The sequence below is a fragment of the Capsicum annuum genome, chromosome 1, assembly GCF_002878395.1.
Source record: "Capsicum annuum cultivar UCD-10X-F1 chromosome 1, UCD10Xv1.1, whole genome shotgun sequence".
Classification (NCBI taxonomy): domain Eukaryota; kingdom Viridiplantae; phylum Streptophyta; class Magnoliopsida; order Solanales; family Solanaceae; genus Capsicum; species Capsicum annuum.
The window spans coordinates 71614548-71627016 of NC_061111.1; the positions used below are offsets into that span (position 1 = coordinate 71614548).

Consider the following 12469-nt stretch of genomic DNA (forward strand, 5'->3'; position numbering starts at 1 on the left):
TTGATTATCATTAGATTATGATGTTTTTGATATTTTAGAAGTGAAATATCAAAAACATCATAATCTAATGATAATCAATATAGGATATAAATTCATGCTTCAAAATCATAGTAAAACATATAAAATCCATAACTTCGTAAAAGAAAGTATTTTTGGGCACAAGAATGAAAGGGTGTTCTTGTTGAAAAGCCCCGCATACCTTGACCTTGAAGTTTTGAATGACTTTATGAATGAAGTAATGCTATTCACTAACTTTTGGGTGTCACTCGTAGCCTCCGTAACGGGGATTCCGAATATGTAAAAATTATAGAATTCTCACGGTTGAATCTCTAGCTATTGGGGTTTTTATATTGAAACCCTAAAGGTTGTTCTTATTGATTTTGTGAGAAAGTAAGCTTATTTTGATGTTGGGGGAGTTTAATCCCGTGTTATAGACATATATAGGGGTGTTTTTGGCACTTGGAAGTGAGGTATGCGGCGCACAACCCGTGGCAGACCTTAAGGTGTGCTTCGTACACCTTATGGCAGATATTTAAGTGTGCCTCGCACTCCCATTTGCACATATTTGATTGGGTGGCGCATTGCCCATCGCACACCCTTACCGCCTCTCACAAAAATGGCCATAACTCTTTGCTCGAGTATCAAATTTTTGCAAAATTGGTATCGTTGGGAAGCTAATTTAATTATATACAATTTGATAGGTCTTGGGATGAAAAATTTCATGTATACTAATATATATTTACGTGTGAAGTTGACCCTTGTAGAATCGAATGTCAAACTTTGGATGAATCAATTGGTCTTAGCTCAACCTTGTTCTATGTCTTTGCTATAAATATTTTCCACCTCTAAACTACTCCATAGACTAGGATAATGATTATGCAACCTGTATTCACATGAGAATCACTTGGATTAGAGCTTAGACGCGAAGGAATAATGGTTAGAATTCTACCACAAAAATACGAGGTATTATAGGTTTGGATTTTTGAGGTATTACAATATATCTCCCTTGGGAACAATAATCCTCGAATGATACTGATTAGATAAAAATACCGAGGAACACAGATTACATGCTGAATATATGTGATGAAAATGTGAGTACATGACTGAGTTCGAAATATGATTCATGACTAAACTAGTTCTGTTAATGCATGATTAACATTAGAATGATATACAGCTGAAACTAAACATGGAAAATAGAAATTCTATGAAGGTTGTTACCTCAAACTGAGTCTGAGTTTGCAAAGAAAAGATGAGGGTACTTGGTCCATATATCTTCTTCTGCTTCCCAAGTGGCTCCCTCAACGGACTGATTCCACCAAAGAACTTTGACTAGGGGGACTTTTTTGTTCCTTAGTCTACGAACTTGATGATCAGGAATATCGAATGGAATTTCCTTGTAGGAAAGACTTTTTTGAACATCTACACTCTCTAAGGGAACAACTACAGCTGGGTCTCCAATGCACTTCTTCCATAAGGAGATATGAAATATAGGGTGCACTAATGCTAAGTCTGTAGGCAGCTCAAACTCGTAAGCCACTTTTTCAAAATGGCTTAAAATTCTGTAAGGGCCAACATATCGGGGACTAAGCTTCCCCTTCTTACCAATCCTCTTCACTCCTTTCATAGAAGAGATCTTTGGATATATGAAATCATAATCTCAAACTCAAGATCTTTCCTTCTTACATCTGCATATGATTTCTGTCAGCTCTGGGCTGCCTTAAGCCTCTCTCTGATCAGCTAAACTTTCTCTAAAGCATCAAACACCAAGTCAGGCCCAACTAGCATGGTTTTTCCTATTTCAAACCAACCAATTAATGATCTGCATCTCCTTCCATATAGAGCCTCAAACAGAGCCATCTGAATACTAGAATGATAACTGTTATTATGTGAGAACTAAATCAAAGGCAAGTGATCATCCCAGATTCCCTTAAAGTTAACTACACACGCTCTCAACATATCCTTAAGGGTATGAATGGTCCTTTCTGCTTGACCATCTGTCTGAGGGTGGAAGGCTGTACTGAGGTAAACTTAGGTACCAAGACCCTTCTAAAAAGCTTTCCAAAAGTGAGAGGTAAACTTAGTACCTCTGTCTGAAATGATGGATAACGAAACACTGTGCAACCTAACCGATTCTCTGAGATAAAGATTGGCATAGTCCTTGGTGGAATAAGAAGTATGGTTTGGCAAGAAATGAGCTGATTTGGTCATTCTGTCCACAATTACCTAAATAGAATCATGGTGCTTACGAGTACGAGGCAAACCTGTCACAAAATACATGTTCAGTTCCTCCCACTTCCAAGTGGGAATACTGAACTCCTGCATAGTGGCTTCTGATGTTCAATCTTAACCTGCTGACATGTAGAGCATTTAGCTATAGATTCTACAATATCTCTCTTCATCACACTCCAATAATAGATTTCCCATAAATCATGGTATATCTTCGTGGTGTTTGGATGAATAGAGTAACGCACACCATGCACTTCTACAAGAATTCATTATCTCAACTCATCAGCACATGACACATACAGTCTACCCTGGCAACACAATACACCATCTCCACCTTAGGAGAAAACGTCTACATTTTGGGCTTTGACTGACTCCTTCAGCTTCACTAGACCAGGATCCCTATCTTGCTTTTCTTTCACTTCGGCAACCAAAGAAGATTCCAAATTATTTTGAACCCACACACTACCCTCAGCTGAATCAACCAAACGAACACCTAATCTGGCAAGCTGATGAACTTCTTGAACTAACTTATTCTCATTATCCTCAATATGAGAAACACCACCCATAGGCAATCTACTTAGGGCATCTGCCACTATATTGGCCTTGCCCGGGTGGTACAAAACACTTATATCATAATCTTTCAACAATTCTAACCATCTCCTCTGGTGCAGACTCAAATCCTTTTGCAAAAACACATACTTCAAGATTTTGTGATCTGTGAACATATCAACATGCACCCCATACAAATAGTGTTTCCAAATCTTTAAGGAAAACACAATAGCTACTAACTCAAGATCATGGGTAGGGTAATTCTTTTCATGGGGCTTAAGCTGTCTAGAGGAATAGGCTATAACCTTACCCCTCTACATCAAACCACATCCCAACCCAACTTTGAAAGCATCACAGTACACAAAAAACCTATATGAACCATCTAGTAATGTCAACACTGGGCCTGTAGTGAGTCGAGTCTTCAACTCCTAAAAAATCTTCTCATAAGAATTTGACCACTGAAACTTAACTTCTTCTAAGTCAATATGGACATAGGGGATGCAATAAATTAAATTCCCTCAATAAACCGCCGATAATAGCAAGCCAAACCCAAGAAAATCCTAATATATGACAGAGAGATGGGTACGGGCCAGTTTCTCACCGCCTTGGTCTTTTAAAGATCCACTCTAATGCCATCACTGGAATCAATATGGCCAAGAAAATATATTTATCTTTTCCTGAATTCGCACTTACTGAATTTAGAGAATAACTGATGGGCTCTAATAGTCTGTAATATTATTTTTAGGTGGTCTGCATGATCATTTTCATTATGAGAGTAGACAATGCTATTATTAATAAAGACTATGATGAACATGTCTAAGTACTGCTTGAACATTTGGTTCATCAAATCCATAAAGGTTGCTGAGCATTCGTTAGACCGAAGGACATGACTAGAAACTCGAAGTGACTATACCGAGTTCTGAAAGCTGTTTTTGGAATGTCATATTCTTTAACTCTGAGCTAATAATAGCTGGATATGAGGTCTATCATAGAAAAATAACTGGCACCCTAAATTTGGTTGAACAAGTCATCAATTCTAGGAAGTGGGTACTTGTTTTTAATGGTAACTTTGTTCAACTGATGGTAGTTGATAGGCATTCTAGGAGAACCATCTTTCTTACACACGAATAAGACTGGTGCACCCCACAGGGAAATACTGGGCCTAATGAATCCCTTATCTAAGATATCTTTCAACTATTCTTTTAATTCTTTGAGTTTGGCTGGAGCCATTCTGTATGGCAGAATAGAGATAGGCTGAGTGTTCGGAAGAAGGTCTATTCCAAAGTCAATTTCCCTTTTGGGTGGAACTCCAAGAAGATCTTTAGGGAACACATCTAGAAATTCCATCACTACTGAAACTGACTCAAGATTAGGAGTCTTGAAATTAGAGTCTTTTACTTAGATAGGATGATAAATACACACTTTGGATATTAGCTTTCTCGCCCTAAGGTACGAAACAAGCTGACCCCTAAGAGCCCTAGTACTACCCCTCTATTCAAGGACTGGTTCATTTGGAAATTGAAAATAAACTATTCTATTTCTATAATCAACTAAAACATAGCATGAGTGGAGATAATCCATGCCAAGAATGAAGTCAAAATCCTTCATCTTTAGGTCCACAAGATCCACTGAAGTGACTTTTTGAGATATTATGATCGGATAGTTTCTGTATATCTGCTTGGCTACAATAGAGACACCTACTGAGGTAGACACTAAAAAGGGCCCTTTTTGGGACTGATTTTTAAATTGATATCTGTATAAGGGGTTATAAAAGAAAGAGAAGCTTCAGGGTCTAATAAAGCATAAATATGTAAATGAAAGACCTGTACGTACCAATAACTACGTCTAAAGAATTTTCTTGATCCTATCAGGACTGAATGACATACAATCTATTTGGAAGCTGACTACTTTTAGCAATGGAAGCGGTACCCTGCTGTGTCGGGTGGCCGATAAGAACTGATAACTGATGGGACTGGCCCTGTTGGTGCGAATCTCTACCTTTCTAAAAAAATACCCGACACTCCCAAATTGATGGCCTGGCTTGCCACACCCAAAGCAGACATCACTGCCAACTCTACACTCACCCTGATGGTTTCAACCATATTTTTGGCAAAGAGGATTTGTATGAGCACTGTTAACACAATCCTGCGATGTAGAGCCTGACGCCCTATCCCAATTGTTATTTTTGAACATGGGTACTGGGGCACTAGCTAAAAATCAAGCTGGGACTAAAGATTTCTAATGAAACTAAGTACAATTACCACCTTCTTACCTTGGCTAACTGAAATTAAAGCTACCCATCCTAGCCCTTTTGTTCTCCCTCTCTATCTCCTTAGTCTTTTGCTCCTTAGTTTGTTGAGCCTGGACCATCAACCCAGATAAGTCTATTCCTTAATCAGCATTGTGTTCCTACACTCCTTGACTACACTGTCACATATACTAGACACAAACTTACTCATCTTATACCTACTATTAACTACCACGTAAGGAGCATACCTAGCTAACTGAGTGTACTTGAGGGAATACTCCTTCACACTTATGTTGCCCTGCCTCAAGTTAATAAACTCTAACATCTTAGCTTCTTTTAGCTCCAATAGAAAGAATCTATCTAAGAAAGTTGTAGCAAACTCTTCCCATTCTATAGGCCCTACATCTGCATCTCTATCTACCTTCTACTACTTAAACCATGTATGAGCCACATCTTGAAACTGATAGAAAGATAACTTAGCACTCTCACTAACAGTCACCCCTATAATATCTGTTACCTTCTGGACCATGTCTAAGAATTCCTTAGATCTTCTTTAGATTTAGATCCCAAAAATAAAGGAGGATTCATTTGGGTAAAGTCCCAAATCCTAGATGCGGCAGTATTGGCCACTGGATTAGCCGAAATAATAGCTAGCTAAGCATTTCTAGCCACTATAGAATGGGCGAGAGTAGTGAATATAACCCTGAACTCTACATGAGAAACATGCTCATTCAGGGGATCTTCCTCAATGAGTGGAGGTGCTGGCTGGTTTATATTTCTTCTTTCATTTGTATTTTTGAGAGGCATGTTCTGTAAATGGAAGAAAGAATAGATTAGAAAGAGAGTTTAACTTCAGTTTATGCTCAGTCGCATGAAATGAATACTGAAAGAAAGGAAAATTTTCCTAAAATGCCTCGTATCCTCTTGTCAATAAGTGTGGCACACTTTACACCCAGGTACAAGACTCTACTTGACATGAATTTTAGACTTCCAAGGACATTCTAAAGCCTTAATCTCTGATACCAAGTTTTTAACACTCCAAGAGTACACTCTGGGGGTCTAAGCGGTGCTTACAGTCCTAAGAGACCACAAGCTAATTCATGAGCTGGTACCTGCTGTGAGCACTGAGTAAAATTGATAATGACATAACACATGCAAAATTTAAATGAGGAATTCCATAAGTTTTTAAGTAATAAATATGCTAAATAAAACTACCAATACTGATAAAACTTGTAACAATGATAACTAAAATATGATAAACTGACTAACTGTCTGAAATATCCAAAAGCCTCTAAACTGACTGAATGGGAGTTGATGGGACAGGCCCCAACTAACTCCATCTAACTACTAAACTGAAAGCATGAAAATAAATATAGTCAGACCTCGAAATATGAGGAATCACCACTTCTACTGCTGATAATCTAGGGGGTCTAAGGGCGATCCAGGAACTGAGCATCCGAACCTATGATATGATACATCATAGCGCAAGAAAAGAGTATGCGATCAGTACTTTAAATATACTGGTGTGCTAAATGAGGTAGGCTGATATACATGGTTTTATGTACATGAATAATAATTGTCTATATATATATATATATATATATATATATATATATATATAAATAACATGAAGTACTAAATAGAGTGCATGAAATCTTTACATATTGAGGATACGTGAAATCTATAAATACTGAGGATGCATGAAATCTATAAGTATTGAGGATGCATGTCCAAGCATATAACATGTTCTGAGTTTAATCTACAAAATACTGAAATGCTGAAATCTGATAACTGAATCACTGTTATTTGTATGCAATGGTCAAGCAACTGAAACTAAATTACTAAACTGATTATTGGATTGAAACTGTGGGAGGTATCATTTAACTAACATGCCCCAATTTGAGCTAATCGGGGTTCAACCTGTAACTCTAGTTGGAAGGGTGTTAGTACCATGCTACGGGTACTAACATTGGCTGTGTTGATCCACTATACTGATGTACTATCCTGAAGGACTAAGGGTGTCAAGCCTAAACTTATGGGTGACCCTTGCGAGGTAGTAAAGCCTAATCTGATGGGTGACTCCTCATATCCTACGCTGAATACATAGTTATAGAGTACAGGGATTGCTACTAACGACTCTGCCTATTTGACGAGTAATCCACAATCCCTGCACTCGCTCGGTGCTAAATCCTAATCCCAACTGAACTGACTCGGAATGCTGAACTGTTCTAAGTTTAACTGATTCTGATAACTGACTGAACTAATAATTCTCATAACATATTCTAAAACTATTATGAAGATACTGAGACTAAGTAAACAACTATGTTTTCAAGTATTCATAATCCCTAGGACTCAATAGCAATAATAGTAAAATAGTACTAAATTTTAAGGACATAACAAGGGAACATTTACTAAAAATCCATTCTTGTAGGCATTTCATCAAACACTTGATATGCATGATTTAGGTTAAACATGGGAATAGTATATAAAGCTTGGAGTAATATCATAATTTCAACATCAACAACACTTAATCATGATTTAATTCAGAAAATAGCAATACTAAAATATATGGGTTTGATAACAATAATAATTTCATGTAAGCACGGTATGAAATCAAGATTCGTAGAGATTCATGGTTGAAATCACAATTAAAAATCATAATAACTTGAAAATGTCATAACGTTGTATTTAAATTGGATACTTGGACTCTAGGGGTTAAAGGAGCCTATGGATGAACACTTAACATACATGGGTTGATGAATTCATGAGAATTGATGGCGAATTCTTGAAATTTGATCTTGAATTTTGAAGGCTGGGATTTTTTCTTGAAAGAGAATTAATTTCTTAAAGAGTACTTTGTTAATAATGGGGCATATAATGCCCTTTTAGGTTTTAATTCTGTGTTTAGGATGAGTTTAGAGCCTTTGGAAAAGACCAAATGGTCCTTGGAAATTAAATCACAAAACTGGGCAAAATCTTAATTTTGGCCCCGACGCAATGTGGTAAAATCACGTCAGAAAATTGGAAAAGGGACAATTCTCATTTTGTCGATTGGCGTGATGTGGTGCTATCACGTTGCGCTACTGGAAATGAACAATCCCAAACTGGAACTTTGGCGCGACGCGATGGCAATTGCAGTGCCTTACTGGAAATTAACAACTGCAAAAATGACCCTTGGCGTGACACGATGCCTATCATAGTGACACACTGGAAAAGGACAAACGCCATTCTTGGGTCACTGCGACGCGGTGTTCTTGTATTGGGATACAACTTTCACTAAAATTGCTATAACTTCTTACCCGAGTATCAAATTTGGGTGAACTTAATATCGTTGGAAAACTAATTCAATTTCCTACAACTTTGTGGGTTGTGAGCTGGAAAATTATGAGTAGAGCAAAAGATATTCTCGTTTGGAGTTGACTAAGGCAACATTCTTATGGAAAATTTCAATCAGTAAGGGTTATTTTAATTCATCTACTAGCTGGGAGTTATTTGGTCCTTAATATACCTCAAACTAACTCATACTACTATCAAAGAATGACAATATACTATGTATGAGATTGAAACATAGCGCTAACATGGGTTTGGATTTTCGAGGTATTACAACCCTCCTAACATAGTTTGCTGTAACCTACATGATTGGACTTCAACTTTTTTTTTTCTTTGGGACACAATGAATAATTGGAGTCACCTTCTTACTTGATAATTGCTCTCAGGTACTTTATTTACATTAGAAGATGTTGGACTCTTTTCAACCACCACCTTTGCCTCTCCACCTGCCCTATCATTCTACTTTGTAGTATCAACCTCCTTTATTGAACACACCTCACAACATTTACCTCCTTTAGCATATGTTTCTTTAAGTAAAATTTTTCATATAAAAAATGGGCTTTAGCTTCCGTAAAAGGGACATCTTTAGCAACTACCTTTTTTTGTACTCCATTTTCAATGAACTTAAAGCATTATGGTAGGTGGACGTGATCACTTTGTTATCATGTATCCATGGACTTCCTAATAAGATGTTATATCAGGTCATTGCATCAATCACATACATTAATACGCTTGAACTCATATCTCTTATGTTGATTTTAAATTTGATAGAACCTATGGCTCTTTGCTCCTTCATTTAATCCTTGAATCATAATATGATATTCGGACAATTTATCCATTGATATTCTAAGCTTTTTCACAGTGTGAATTAGGTTAATATTAACTCTAGAGTCATTATCAATCATAATTTTTTTCACTTTGTACTCGTGAACATAGACAACCATATACAAGGGATGATTGTGTGATGTTTCACCCAATAAGAGGTCATCATCAATGAATGTTATCTTTTAATAACAAGTGTTCACTTCTTCAGAAAGAGACTTAATGGGTTCTTGATATAACAGGATAAATAGAGATGAGTCTCTCGTTTTTGCCTTTTCTTAATTGATATTACAACATGAAGCCTTGACGCTAACATAAGACATTGCCCCACGAAACCAACTCGTCAAGAATTCCTCCAATGTCATTGGGTAACGGGGCTTTGCACTATAATTTTTCTCAATTTTCATCTTACTCACATTATTCTCCACCATTTTGTTTTGGGGTTTTTTGACCATCTTTCCTCTTGTTACTTGTTTGCTTGGCTCCTTTTGTGAGCTCATTTTATAATGTCTCCATTGAGTCACCAGGATCCGTCCTTTATCATCAGTGTGCTCAATAAGGGATTGACTTTCTTCTAATGATTCCTCCTTTACTTTTATTTCATTCATCATAGGAAGAGGTAATGGCTGACTAACATCGATGGGTTCAAAGTTTTCAAATTTAATCATCTTTTGTGGGGTTGGGATTAAGATATCTCACATTCATGCACTTCAATAAAGCTGCAAAAAAATATGGGATCAAGTGAACCAAAAGTGATAGATATTTGATTTGAACTTTCTTTCTCATCTTCAAGCAATATTTTTTCTTTGCAGGCCAAGTCCATGACCTTTTCCTTAAAGATAAAATACTTTTCTATGGGATGACCCAACAACCAATGTATTTGCAATAGTTTGGATCACTATTCCTTCCATCTTTATTTGGATGCTTCCTTTTAGGTAACTCAAAGAGTTTATATAAAAGGAGTTCTTCAAAAATTGCTGGGACATCTGAGTCCAAAATGGATACTCTTTTATTGTATCTCCTTTAAAGTCAACTTTCTACTATCATTATTATGGAAATATGTGGGTTTCACACTTTGCTTTGTACTTAGCATTGTAGTGACCCTCAATGGTGCGACCTTAACATTCATCGCCTCTTTACTCTTAGACTTCGATAGAAACTTGCCCCATTTCTTCACTTCTAGTTTATCTTTTACTTTTTAGGGCTTATTAATAGGTGGTCCTTTATTTCCACTTGAGTACATACTTAACTCCATATCATGAGCACGTGTGGTAGGTTCTTCAAATGACTTGGGTTTGATGCCCTATAGGACATAATGAAGTTCCTAATACATTCCTTGAATACACATTTTTATCTCAAAAGCTTTACTAAATCTGTCTTTTCAATAAAGACTCACATTCTTCCATCAATTGATGAACTCAATGACACATTCATCCTTTTGTTGGAAAATATTTATAAGTTCAACCACACTTACAATACGTCTTGTGTTATAGAAATAATTAAGAAATTCATGTTTGAGTTGTTCCCAACTGTTAATGAACCTAGACTCGAGGTTAGTATACCAGTCAAATACATTTCCTTGCAATGAGCTCACAAATTATTTAACAATATAATCTCTATAAGTTCCAACATTATTGCAAGTTTCAATAAAGTGTGTAACATGTTGCTTTGGGTTTCCTTTACCATCAAATTGTTGAAATTTCTAAGGTTGATAACCTGTAGGCATTTTTAAACTATCAATTCTTAAAGTATATGGCTTGACATATGTGAGATATAGTTTTGAAGAAACATCATACTTGTCTTTAATGGTTCCCATATTAAAATCCTTCAGTTGGTGAATTGGAATTAACCCTTCAGTAGATACTTGAAGTTCATTAGCAACATGTCTTTGCTTTATAGATGAGTGTTGTTTATCTTGTTTCATCGGAAGCTTTCCAGATGCATGACTTGGTCCTTTCTCTATAAGATTTTCAACTTTGTCTGTCAGTTTGACAATTCAATTATCCTAATCTTGCACATATTTTGTTGGGGCCTTCAATCACCTTTGTCAAACTTACAAGTTGTTCTTTAATAACTGAGGTATTAGTCTCTATTTCTTGGATAGCCATTGAAGATGAAGGATTAAATGATGGATTTTCCCTTAAATTAAAATATGAGTAAAACAGTTCATGTAGAGGGATTGGAGCAGACTTGGTGATTAAGGCATCATCATCTTCCTGCATAGTGTGGTCCTTAGTCTTAATTGGGCTAAGTTAAGCTAACGTCTTCTCAACGATCTCAGTGATATTATCTCCTTCTTTTAACTCATTGGGAAAAAACTTTTCCCCCTTTGAAGACTGAATATTAAATGCAGGAGTTGATGCTGATGACACTTCAAGTTTTATTATCCAGTAAGTTTTCTTTGTTCCTAGTAATAGGCCCCACACTTTCCATGGTACCATTAAGTATGTTGTCCACCTCAGAGGAAAACTTGGAGTCAGTAGCCTTAGCAATAACAGATTTGGAGTAAAACTTCTTGGATGTCATTTCGATGTTCTTAAGTAGGATGAATAATATGAAGAGATGAGAGGTAGAGAAGGTCCCATTGGGCATGCCAGAATTTGTAGATGAAAAATTCCCTGAGTCAAGAAAAATAATAATCGAGACAGGATAATTGAAGTAACAAAATATAATATTTGATTTCAAATGTAGTAAGTGTTACAAACTCTATGATAATCCTCTGATTCTCAATGTACTATGAACTTGGACTTGAACTTGATTTGGATTCTAGGACTTGAGTAGATTGATCTTGAACCTTTGTCTTCGGACTTGAATTTGGATATGAATTCATCAAAAACACTTGGATGATTTCCACGAAGGATGAATGTGAACAAGTAACTTGATCTTGAAATTTTTTTTAGCATTCTTGATCTTGAGCTTGATTGTTTGAAACTTATAACTTGTAGAGAAATTATGATTTTTGATCTACGAGTTATATTCTTGCTTCTCAAAAAATCTTCTCTTTGTGAGTTATGAGGACCACTATTTATAGTTGGAGGGGAAAGACAATTTTGTGATTTGGTTGGTTGGTTTGAAATTGACCAATCACATTCTTTTGGTGAAAAACTCTAATTTGATTTTCTAGAACATGTCATCTACACACGTGACATGATTTTTGTGGCTCATTTTATTTAACTTGGATTGCCACATAATATCAACACATGTCAAGCTTTTAGTGACTCATTTCATTTAACTTGAATTGCCACATAATATTGAAACATGACATTCTTTCAGTGACTCATTTCATTTAACATG

At 36.3% G+C, this 12469-nt stretch overlaps 1 pseudogene; it reads left to right on the plus strand.

Annotated features, from left to right (window-relative positions):
• Positions 1-12469, plus strand: part of LOC124897770 — a 57730-nt pseudogene that overhangs the window by 18484 nt on the left and 26777 nt on the right.